We start from the raw sequence: 13,091 nt of genomic DNA on the forward strand, positions 1-13,091 counted from the left end.
CACTACACCCTGTGGTAGGGAGGCAGTGACAGAGGCCTCCTTGAGGTATAGGAACATTTGTTCCCTTACCTTGGGGCTGCACTGCGGCTACACCGGTGCTGGAAAGCTGAACAGGATTGGGCCCTAAGCTTCTCTCCAGGGCTGCTGTAGCCTGCTGGGCCACCCCCAGCAGGGCACCATACTGGATTGAACCGGAGCCTGGGTGCAGCAGGATGGAGGCCAACCTCTCCTAAGCAGACCTGTAGCTGGTGGAAAACTTTCCTTGTGCACAGCACAAGGAGTCTGCAGGAAGGCCCCCCTCAGATTCCCAAGAGGCTGGCAGAACAGTGCCCACTGGAAAGAATGCCAGCGATGCCCAGCCAAGAGCCCCCCCAGGGCAGGCAGCATGTTATTTTGCTCCTGTTGTTTAAACTGCCAGGCGCTGGAGCAGCCCCAGGGCGCATCCTTTGCGCGGCTGGTCGCCTTATAAAGGAAGCTGCCTTCTCCTGCCCTCCTCATCCTCGCCACCGATGCGGGCTTCCCCTTCCTCCTCCTCCTTCCCGGCTCTTTTCATCTATATAAGGCAGCATCCCCGCTTTCCCTGCCCGGCTCCTCTGCTCCCAGCTCCAGATCCAGCGTCCCACAGCTGGGCTGCTGCCACCCGCACAGCTCTTCGGCATTCTTTCGCCTTGTATGGCCAAATCCTTTGGGGTGGGAGGGAACCGTTTGGGGAAACTCCAGCCTCCATTGGTCGCCTCTGCCATCCGATCCCACTCTCGCCCAAGGGGGGGGGGGATTAAAACAACAGAGAGTTTGAATTTCATCTCTTTGCAGGCATCGGAAAAGCCTCTTTAGATCTTCCTCTGGGGGCTTCAGCAGTTTCTGTCTCTGACCCAGGTAAGAGCTCTTCCTCTGGTATCACTTTTAAGGGGGGGTCAGGAGGATGAAGAGGGTGGGGCAAGGATGGGTGATGACTTGCCACACACATCCCAGATCACTGAATCCTGGCACGCTGCATTAATTGATCTTAAGCAGTTACCACCTACTGGGGTTGCTGGAACATGCGCTGGATTGGAACATGTTATGACGTGCGCTGGATCATGCTACTAGATTCATACAATGTTTGAGGGGTCTATCAGGATCAGAGCTTCAAGCAGAACTATGCAGGGGGGGGCAGATCCGTCTTTCTGTCACTTTTTATCCTCATCTCGAGGACAGCACGGTTGTTAAAGGGACTCTAGAAGAGCATCATTGCCAAGAAGCGCTCTTTGGCATGTGAAATGTTCCTCTCTTTGAAAAGTCCATCCTTAGGAGTGAAGTTGCAATATTCCCCCCACCCTTGGCAGGCAGGAGGGGCTGTGCCTACTGAAGGGATGAGTTGCACTTTCCTGGCATCTGCAAGGAAGGCCAACTGCAAGGGTCTCAAGGAGATTCCTCTTCTACACTTTTTACAGTTCATCTGGGTCATTCTCATACTGGGAATGTTGCATAAGGACTTTCAGCCTCAGCAGTTCAGAACACTGCAGCCCTGTCACTCACAGAAACTGGTGGATTTTTTAACAGTGTGTTCATCAGAAAGTCAATGTGCTGTAGTGGTTAAAGGGTGCAGGGTTAGTGGTTAAAGAGTGTTCCAGGTTCAAATTTCCACTTGACCATGAATCTCATTCTTGGACTTATTATTTCTCAGAATAGCCTACCCTGAGGGGTTGTTGTGAGGATGAAATGGGAGAGGAGGGACAGTCTAACCTAGTGGTTTGCAAACTGTGAGCTCTGACACCTTAGGAAGACATGGAAACCAACCCGGGGAATCTTCACAAAAAGCCTGTCATCTTAGGCATAGGATTTTGGTTGGGATGGGGCACTGTATGGTTACTTGGTAGTGAGAGAGAAGCCTTCTACACATGCCCAGAGGTACATGACATATTCTTATTGTATGTGTTCCAAAACTGAGAAATACTGAAAACGTTTCTAGATCTGAACCTTGTTGAAAGCACTGTATGCAGTTCATGTAGCTGGCCTTCCACACTTCTTGTCCTGTGGAAAATGAAGTTTCCTTCTCCTGGTCACTTCTTCGACTCCCAATTGCATGCTAAAAACATACTTCAGGATATCTTTCAGGACTAAGAGAGTCTTAGGATATCTAAGGAAGATTTTGCATGTATGTTCTTGAACATGGTAGCTGAAGCACAGTCGATATTAATTTAAGTTATCTGCATTCTCATCTGGATAGCTTATCTTAAAGTGCTTCTCCCCCACCAGGATCTAAGAACCATCAAGAGGGCCACTTAGTATAAGGAAAGAAAAGGCAGAATAATGATGGAGGATGCCCAGAAGCAGTTGGCCAACTTGGTCTCCTTTTGAGCATCCCAGCCATCTGATTGATACAGCCCTTCTGGGGTTACTGGGGTTAAATTGGTATGTATGCGACATGTGGTGCATTTCTCTATAGATTATAGAATGACCCAGATTATAGATACATTTCTCTATAGATTATGCTAACTTTCAATGCTTTGTTGCAGAATGAAATCTTGGGACAATGAAGCTCACTGTGGTTTATTTTTGTCTCAGCATAAGCAACAGGTCAAATTCCTATCATCACAGGCCCATGACTCTACATTAACTATAGCAACACAAAACAAGAGCTTGCAGCAATACCACAGCAAAAGCAGCAGCAAATCTGTTCAAGTGGGGGCTTCGTTTATGCCAAAGTCTGGTTCAATGTTAACTGCCACATCCCCTGTGCATGCCATGCAAGGACTCCTATCTGGGAGGGACAGTATTGTAGCAGGGGCATGGGGTAGCCATTGCCATTTTATGGATGGGTCTTGGTGTTACTGCTACACTATGAGTGTGATGATTTCTCACACCAAGATTCTAGCACCTGATCCAATTTACACAGGTCTTTGCTAGTGCATTTATGCATAGAACTAGACAAGTAGCTTCACAAATCAGCTTGCACAGACTAGTAGGACTAGTTTATTCTTAACTGCATTTATATCCTACCTTTTTACAAGTAGCTCAGAGCCGTGTATCCTCTTCTCCTATCTGTAAAGTAGGTTAGACTAATGCAGTGGTTCCCAAACTCCTACAGGGGAGTTGGGAACCAGGTAATACATTGCATGGGCGCAGAGGGGAGCAGGAAGGGGGGCAGGGACAGTGCTGCGGAGGTTGCAGTGCTGCTACTGCCAAGGGTCTTTTTTTTACTGAACTGGGGAGCAGTGCTGGCTTCCTGCAGGGTCCTGGAGGGTCCCAGCCCCCTCTGATCTCTGTGGCTGCTGTAAAGAGCCTTTATCTCCAATCTAAAGCTACTTCCTGTTTTCACAGAAACAGGAAGTAGCTTTTGATAGGAGATAAGGGCTTTGTAAACATGCTGCAGAGGAGATCAGAGGGGGCTTCCAGCCTCCATGACCCTGCAGGAGGCCAGCACTGCTCCCTAGGTTAGTAAAAAAGATCCTTGGCAGTAGCAGCGCTGCAATCCGTGCAGCACTGTTGTTGCCATTGGAGCAGGGCCGATCCTCTTAAGGGGATAGGCCCTGCTCCTGGTTCCCCAGTAGGTCACGACCGCCAGTTTGGAAACCACTGGACTAATGTATGGTTTGACTGGCAGAAAGGTCACCCAGTGAGCTTCATGACTGAATAGGAATTGGACCCACACTTCCATAGTTTAACACTCTTATTACTATACCACGCTGTGTGCAAATCATTTACTTCTCATGATAGCCCTGTGCAGATGGCATAGCATGTAGCATCAATCTGGGAAGGAATAGGACCACACTTGCTGGCCTTGCTCCTAACCGCCATTCCTTGATCTGACCTTCCAGACAGGGCCCAGGTGCATACAAGCTGTATGTGTGTAGGTGTTCCATGTGGAATCTGCAGGATACAAATTGCATGTGCTAAGCTTGTATGCACATAGGTGCTTTTCATAAAATCAGATGATAAGAACATAAGAACAGCCCCACTGGATCAGGTCATAGGCCCATCTAATCCAGCTTCCTGAACCTCGCAGCGGCCCACCAAATGACCCAAGGAGCACACCAGATAACAAGAGACCTGCATCCTGATGCCCTCCCTTGCATCTGCCATTCTGACATAGCCCATTTCTAAAATCAGGAGGTTGCGCATACACATCATGGCTTGTAACCCGTAATGGATTTTCCTTCAGAAGTGGGTCCAATCCTCTTTTAAAGGTATCTAGGCCAGATGCCATCACCACATCCTATGGCAAGGAGTTCCACAGACCAATCACATGCTGAGTAAAGAAATATTTTCTTTTGTCTATCCAGACTCTCCCAATACAATTTTAGTGGATGTCATCTGGTTCTGGAATTATGTGAGAGTCTAAAGAGCATTTTGTATGTCTCAATCATGGTCCCCTCAGGCGTCTCTTTTCTAGGCTGAAGAGGCCCAAAGGCTGTAGCCTTTCTTCATAGGGAAGGTGCTCCAGCCCAGTAATCATCTTGGGGCCCAACTCTAACCCCTTATGTCAGTACCTTCCAGCAGTGGCATAGTGGTGGCAATGGTACATGTGCTGCATCCTGCAGTTGGGTGCCACTCACAGAGGCCTCCTCAAAGTAAGGGAATGTTTGTTCCCTTCCCTCGAGTTGCAGTGCCCTTATGTCAGTGCTGGAAGTCCAGATAAATAATGTCCATGGTTTCTCCCACATACCTGTTGACCTTTTCATAAGATGATGGTTGGGAGAAGGGCCAGAAGGTGCTGTCTCATTCTGTGCCTTCATGTGTTGATTTTACATGGCATGTTGGTCTGCATAGGACTGCTGACTTGCATGGCTGAACTCCATCCACTGAAAAGTCATGGAATCTATAGCTGAGCTATGATGACTCACTTAAAACACTCAGGTCTTTCAGTTGATGCTGCAGCCATCAGTGTATACCATGCATGCATAAACCAACATGTAGATACTTAGCAAAACTGATAAAGTAGGCAGTGTGACACTACAGTGTGACATCTCCAGTTGCTCTGCAAGATGTCCCATGTCACCAGCCAGTTTAAAACCAATAATTTTGTGGCTCCTTAAAGATGAACAGATTTATTGTACCATAAGCTCTCATGGTCTATATATGCATCTATATACACACACACATGAGCATAGAGATCACAAAACAAAACAGTAAATTGCATGAGGAAATGCAACAAGGCTGGTCTATCAAACTTTAAAATATGCAAAAGAAGTATGCTGACTGTTCACAATTAGTGATAAACACTCCTTCCAATGCAAATTAATTAACTCTGTAATGTGATAAAAACCCTTTGTTTCTATTAAGGACTGCAGAGATGGTGCAGAGTCTCATTATGAACTCAAATTCAGCTGACTTGTGACTAATCTCTCTTTATTGAGTTACAAAAAGAGGATATCATCAGTTGTGAACTGTTATGCTTATCTTGTATACTTCAACACCCATTTCTGCCCAGCCCACAGGTGTACACATTTGATCCCTGTTGCATATATGCAATGTTGGGCAGGAATGGCTTAAGTTTGTTCCAAGATCAGCCTTGTTGCATTCCTTCCTGCCATAAGAATGATTGTTGAGCTGCTGTCACAGACTTAAGCAACTCCCCTTCTGGTATCCAGTTTACAGAAACTCTTTTGAATACCTTCTGTATTAAGATAATTGCAAGGTATGGAGGGAGGAGGAATTGCTTTGTTTTTGAGAAAAAGAAGCAGAGTGATAAAGAAAGGCGGCCAGCAAAACTTTAGGTGGAATCGAGCCTTGGTGTTGCTTTGTCCACCAGGGGGCACTTCACCTCCTTTACTTAGTCTAAGACAGGGTTGTCCAAAGTTTTTGGCAGGAGGGCCACATCATCTCTCTGACTGTATGGGGGGCTGGGGGGAATTAATTAACATTTAAAATTTGAATAAATTTACATAAGTTTACATAAATTTATATATTAAAGAAGAACTTATAAGAATGAATGAAAGTCTTGCAATAGCTCAAGGCCTATAAAAGGCCTTGAACAAAGCAAGGCTGGCCTTTTCTTTGCTGCTGCTACTGCATTACAGACATGAAACAGCAAGCAGTGGAGGGAGCCCTCATCCCACAGCTTACGCAAGAGGTCAAACAGTTGCCGTCACGCTGAGAGCTATTGCATCAGACCACTGTGGGCTCCAGCAAGTCTCTGGAGGGCGAGAGGCTCACTGGAGACTGGGAGCTCCCTGAGGGCTCATTGGAGACTGGGAGTCCTCGAGAGCCGCAAGTGGCCCCAGGGCTGAGGTTTGGGCACCCCTGGTCTAAGAGCATCAAAACACTGCTATTAAATTCAAGCTAAGGTCATGTCATGAGAAGTGTCAAGCAGTACAAAAAACCCAAAGTGGGTCTTTTGTCCCTCAGCATGGCAAATACTAGCAGTAAATCTCAGGGTATGAAGAGGATGTATTTCTCCTCCTGAACCTAACAAAGTCTAGGACTGGTAATTGCATAGTCAGGAGACTTCCAAGGAATGCCATGTATTCTGTGCTAGCTTGAGTTCTGTTATGGATGAAAGGCAGGATATAAATGTAATAAATGCATATTTGAATGATAAAAAATAGAACAAACTTCACATTTGCTTTCTTAAGCTAGGTGATTTTCAATTTTTTTTAAGCTCTTGGTTGTCCCTTCAACATCTATCCTAACACTTAACAGAATTTGTACAGTGAACAAAAACAGATAACAGGAGTTGGTCGAGTGACCCATTGACATTATTCAAATTTTGTTTCTGCCACAAACTCACTAGAAAGCTTTGGGCAAATCTTGCTCCCTGTGTCCCTCAGTGCTTATCTGTAATGATGATACTAGGGGCCTATTTTCATAATAGGGGCACTCTCCAAAGTGCTACATAAATGCTAAATGTAATTACATTTCTCCAGGGCTCAAAGCTCAATTTCAAATTTATAATTCATAAACATGTACAGTTGTATCATCACATGTCCTTGCTCCCAAAAATGTCAAGTTGCAAAATTCTGTGTGCATAAGAAAACCTATGAAAAGCTAGTCCAACAGGCTACATTGTGTTGTGCCAGGAAATCAATGTACATAAATGGCAAGTAAGCCCTAGCTTTACTGAAGACACAGCAAACAATGGTAGACACCATGAGAAAACAGATAATGAATTGTAGCTCCTGTTACCAGCTAGTGTGGTGTTGCAACTAGCATGCTGGACTCTGGCTGTGGAGATAAGAGTTCAGATTCCCACTCAGGCCTCTGAAGCTTACAGGATGACCTTGGCCCAGTCACACATTCTCTCAGTCTAACCTACCTCACAAAGTGGTTGTGAAGAGGATAGGCCCTGAGGTCGCTGAAGGAAGGGTGGGATACAAATGCAATTAATAATAATAATAATAATACAATGTTAGGAAGGTACAGAAAGTTTGCTGTAGTAAATGAGAGGCATTTAGGAATGTAGTGGCAAGGTTGCAGAAGGGAAAGCACCTTGAGAAGATCAAGGCATAAAGGGAATTATGAAAAAGGAACTTCTTCCAGAGGGGTAGCCATTTTAGGGTCCATTGCATTCCCCATTGGCACAATTGCACCGGCACTGGAAAATTGGATAGGATTGGGACCTTAGTCAGTTGCAACAAAACTAAGGGCCCAATCCTGTCCAATTTTCCTGCACCAATGCAGCTGTAATGCAGCCCTGAGATAACAAAACAAACATTCCTTGACCTTAATAAGGCCACTATGACTGCCCCCCCCCCCCCCGGACACAGCACATGCCCCATTGGCACAGCTGCATCTATACTGGAAGGTTGGATAGGATTGGGTCCTAAGCCTCGGGGCACCTTCAAGACTAACAAACATATTGTAGCACAAGCTTTTGTGGAATATAGTCTCTACTTCATCAGATGCACAAAGTAGACTGGGTGTGTGCATGTGCACATGTGTACCCCTGACACACACACATGGATATATAGAGGAAAAACTGAGAACAGGAGTTGGGTGGCAGAAAATGCAAGTGACCAGGCAATAATGAGCAATGGCAGTAATAGGCAATAACATCTTCCTAGCAGTGCTATTCACTCTGTAATGCAATAGAAATTATTTCAATCAGGGACAATAGAATCAAACATTGTCATAAATGTTAATTTAGCTGTTTCTGTATTTTTCCCCACAAAGCTTCTGCTGAAGAATTGTCCCTTTAAGATCTGAAGTAGAGTGTCCATCTTATTAAAATGTCCTCCTAACATCAAGATGTGACTTTGATCAAACATGCATGGCTCTAGATGTACTCTGAACAGGAGCACATGTTTGTATAGAAGGAACCTCATTGCAAGTGTGTGTTGTTAAAAAAAACACACACACTTTAGAGGGGTTGTTAGAGGGGGTTGCTGAAAGTCTGGCATGCTTCCCAAGAAGATTTGCAAAGACACAGGTCTCTGGGGCAAAGCTTATAAGGGCTGCTACAACATTAGCATTGCTTAGTGGCTCTTGGCTTCAGCCAGTTGTAACTTTTTCTGTGATAAGGTTAATGGAAGGGAGGCAGCTGGTGACAAATGTAATGTTGGGTAAAGTCCCACTCCAGGCAGCAGGACAAAGAGGCTTTTATCCTCTTTGTAGTAGGAGGTGTATCCCAGCCTTGAACTAATCATCTCGCCCCCTGTCTTCCTGAGGCTGTTGGAAAAGGACTCCTCTCCTAACTGGCATTAACAAGCCAGCCTTTGAGCTTTGCATTGTTGCTTACAGGGTTTTCTTTTTTTCTTGCTAAGCAACTCACAGTGTAACTGCTGGACTTATCAGCTATATAAAGGAGGTGTTTTTTTTTTAGAAACTCTGGAGTTGCAAGGAGCTGGGTGGATGTAGTTGAACATCTGTGCCTGTGTAGTGAGGGCTCCCCTAAGAAAAGTTTTTGTGCAAAAGCTGGGTTCACAACAGAATCACCAGGGCCACATCAAGAATTTCCTGGGTCAAGACCCAGCTAGGGTCCTCTCCCAGTTAGAGCAAGGGAACCCAGGGCTTCAAAAACAGCATGACATTGAATTTGATTAGTTTGATTTGATCAGATGAGCACATCTGATTTTGATTAGTATCTCAGGGAAATGGAAGAATTTATTATTGTATTGATTTATATAGCACTAAGGCTGCAATCTTATATCTATGCTTTCCTGGGAATAAGTCTCGCTGAATTCAGTAAGACTTACTTCTGAATAGAATTCATAGGATTGTGCTTTAATCACATGCATGGGTTTTACAGAGTAGCAAGAAGCAGAGATAGTTGCTAAGAATGACAGGAGGTTCTCCCAGGCCATCTTCCAGCTATGTTTTTGCATGTATTTGTGTGTCATTCCAATTCTCATTCTGCATAGTGTTGGTACTGGGAGCTGACAAGACACACTGTAGTCTTGCATACATACACTGAATCCCATCAACAAAACTTAGCTAGAAAATCAAGGTCTAAGTTAGGGTTTCCCAAACCTTTCTGTTTGTAACCTAAATAAAGTTTTTCTCTCCATCTGGCAACCCATAGAATGAGTATATGTTGGTATATAGAACTGGAAGATGGTGATGAGGCTCTAAGTACTGGTAGGGAAGCTACATGGGGCTTCAATTCCAGCTGCATGGTCACACAGCCATGCAGGTTACAGGGAATGCTACTTCCCACAACCCTCAGGAACATCCACACCATACCCATGCTCGATGGGGTCATAGCTCCTGGTTTGGGAACCATTGGTCTAAGGCAGAGAATTTAAACCAGTGTGCTATGGCACATTGGTGTGCTGTGAGAGTTTGGAAGAGGGTCATTTATTAGTAGGGCCACTGGGGAATGTGAGCCCCCCACCAGCAGCATGGTGTGCCTTGTCAATTGTTTAAAAACTGATGGTGTGCCATGACAGTTTTAGTGCCTTGCCAGTGTACCATGAGATGAAAAAGTCTGAAAATTGCTGGGGATCTGGGAGGGACTCTTCAGCTGGCTCCTAACCCCCCTCCCAGGCAGCCTGCCTTAATACTGAGCTGCTTGGGGGCCCAATCCTATCCAACTTTCCAGCACCAGTGCAGCCACAATGCAGCTCCGAGGTGAAGGAACAAATGTTCCAACACATTGAGGAGGCCTCTGTGACTGCCTTCCCACCACAGGATGCAGTGCACACTCCTTTGGTAAAGTTGCACTGGCACTGGAAAATTGGGCCCTGGATCTGCACCGCCTATTTATGTGGCACAGATCCAAGTATCCCCATTTGGCCCATTTGTTACTCGGGATAAGGGGAATTACTTCTTATTACTTCCCCGTGCCACACGTTGTGCCACATCCACCCCAACCCTGCTATAAATGCAGCATAAGAATATAAGAACAGCCCCACTGGATCAGGCCATAGGCCCATCTAGTCCAGCTTCCCGTATCTCACAGCGACCCACCAAATGCTCCAGGGAGCACACCAGATAACAAGAGACCTCATTCTGGTGCCCTCCCTTGCATCTGGCATTCTGACATAGCCCATAACCTCCACTCCTTGATCTGACCTTCCAGACAGGGCCCAGGTGCATACAAGCTGTATGTGTGTAGGTGTTCCTTGTGGAATCTGCAGGATACAAATTGCATGTGCTAAGCTTGTATGCACATAGGTGCTTTTCATAAAATCAGATGATAAGAACATAAGAACAGCCCCACTGGATCAGGTCATAGGCCCATCTAGTCCAGCTTCCTGAACCTCACAGCAGCCCACCATATGACCCAAGGAGCACACCAGATAACAAGAGACCTGCATCCTGGTGCCCTCCCTTGCATCTGCCATTCCGACATAGCCCATTTCTAAAATCAGGAGGTTGTACATGCACATCATGGCTTGTAATCCGTAATGAATTTTTCCTCCAGAAACTTGTCCAATCCCCTTTTAAAGGCATCCAGGCCAGATGCCATCACCACATCCTGTGGCAAGCAGTTCCACAGGCCAACCAGTTGGCCTGCCTGCTTCAGAGCAGGTTACAATTGGGCTGTTAGATTCATGAAGGTGAAGATTCATTTGCTGTGTGTAATTTCCCAATGTTTGTATTAATTTCCTGTTCATGAGTGTTGTGGAGATTTGTAAAACCAGCAGATCCAGCTCTATCCAGTTTGTCTCTGCTTTTATGGCTCCAGGCCCAGTGTGATCACAGGAGCAACCCAGAATGATGATGATAATATTTTTAGGGGCACTAATGTGGAAGGTACACGTCCAGGATGCCTCCCCTTTGCAGTGAAGCAGAGGATACTGGAACACAGTTCCTGGATCATGCATAGCTACAGTTTGAAATTGTACCCCCAGCATGCTATGCAGCTGCTTGGGATGGCAAAATGACTTGGTGTGACTCTGCACAGCCAGGCTGAGCTTTGGATAAAGTTTGTATTGGTGTAGTAGTGTTAAGCAGCATTCTAGCTCCTTGGCAGGACTGATGCTTCCCAGGTTAGACTGTCAGTTAAAAAAATTTTATGTGACAGGGCTGGGAAGGTTCTTTGGCAGGTCCCTGGAGAGTTGTTACCTATCAGAGTAGACCACTAGGACCAGTGATGCCCACATTCAAATCATACTCAACCATGGAGTATACAGTATGAGAGTCAGTCGCAATCTTTTAGCATAACCTACTTCCCAGAGTTCGGGTGAGAATAAAAGTAGAAAAAAATCATGTGTGCCACCCTGAAGTTTCCTTCTCCTGAGGAGGAGTGAGATAAAAATGTAAGAAATCGAATTATAAATGTGTCCCTAGGGAGAAGATTAAGCTGGGGGAAAATTAGTGCTTGAATAATTTCTGCAAGGAATTTTCTGCCCATTTTTTCTATTCTTTATATCCACCCTAAAGGTCTTTACAAGTAGGTGGGGGGAAAATACAAATGAATAATAATTATCCTCAAACCTGTGGTCAGGTGAATGCCATCAGAACAGCTGTCAATCATTTCTTGGCCCTGAACAGTTGTTATGTCATATCCTATAAAGGCTAACTAGTCTTGAGAACTCCCAGTGCACACAGCCTCAAGCCCAGCTAGGTCTCAACTGTATTGTGTACATATTCCTGCTCAGTCTTTCCCTTCTCTTGATTAACCAAGAGCCTCTAATCCTTATTAACAAATGGGAGGGTAAGAGCAGAGATCCACAGGCAGCTCCGTGCCTGGCTAGACAAAAGGGAGGGAGAGGGGAATGGAATGCTAGGAATCTGCTAGGAACAGATAACCAATTTCCTGCTTGTTCCTGAGTAGGCTAGAGTCTGTGTCTTATTTGTGAGCCCATCATTGTACAAATAAAAATCAAAGTGAGCCAGTTAACTGAGGGTCTTCAAGAGAAAGGCTTGTAGTGAGAATTGTGGCATGTTTCTGAATGTAGTCCTTTTCTCCTAAGAGATCATCAGGTGCTGTGTAGGTCACAGTCAAAAGCCCACTTACTAAAGAGTAAACCCTATGAAATACAGAGACTTATTTTAAAGTAAACACACACAGGAACACTCTATGAGCAGGCCAGGGAAGGGATAGCAGAAGGATATAGGGTGCAAGCAACCCTGTGAATTGGCTGCTCCCCTCCAACCTGTCACACACTGCAACACTTTCAGATTTGCTTTTTTGGATGGGATGTCCCTGGTCCAGACAAAACAACATGCACTTTTTGAAGTTTAAGGCCTCAAACTGTTGAACACACCAACTGAACACCCCAAGATTTGAAATGATTAAGCATTAGGGTGACCCGGTGTGAAAGAAGGAGCTTCTGTTTCCATGTGGAAATTATGACTAGATACTGTGCTTTTGATACTTTAACTTTCCATTACGGCTTCATGAATGGATGAGGAGCAAGTCAATAATGGGATGGAAATATCAAGCTCCTTGAGATATCCAGAAATCTGGATGTCTCTCCTCTTCCATCCATTCATTATTTCCCTATCACAAAATAATCTGGCAGTTAATTGACTTGATAACAAATTTAGTTAATCACACTCTTATCTACCTGAATTCAGACAAGTACTGTGTTCAAACAAATAAGTTACATTTCAGAAGAGCTGAGGTTTAGATAAGCTTAAAACATTTGGAATGATTTAGAATATTTAGATACTTTTTTTTAATCCCCACCAAAGAAAAGATCACAAACTGGAAACTCTATCACTACATAGTGATAGAATGAGATGTTTCCTTTCCCCCCAAAAAAGGCTAGTTCAAGATC

The 13,091-nt window shown here is 45.0% G+C and overlaps 1 protein-coding gene across 1 annotated transcript in view; it reads left to right on the top strand.

Annotated features, from left to right (window-relative positions):
• The first annotated feature begins 751 nt into the window (after window positions 1-751).
• The window catches only part of MYL9 (myosin light chain 9), a 28,051-nt gene continuing 15,711 nt past the window's right edge, over window positions 752-13,091 (top strand). The window contains exon 1 of the mRNA XM_066625613.1: window positions 752-876. The gene's annotated coding sequence lies outside the window, so the exon portion shown is untranslated. The remainder of the gene's footprint in view (window positions 877-13,091) is intronic.

Source organism: Tiliqua scincoides, chromosome 4 (genome assembly GCF_035046505.1).
Source record: "Tiliqua scincoides isolate rTilSci1 chromosome 4, rTilSci1.hap2, whole genome shotgun sequence".
In the NCBI taxonomy this organism is placed as follows: Eukaryota; Metazoa; Chordata; class Lepidosauria; order Squamata; family Scincidae; genus Tiliqua; species Tiliqua scincoides.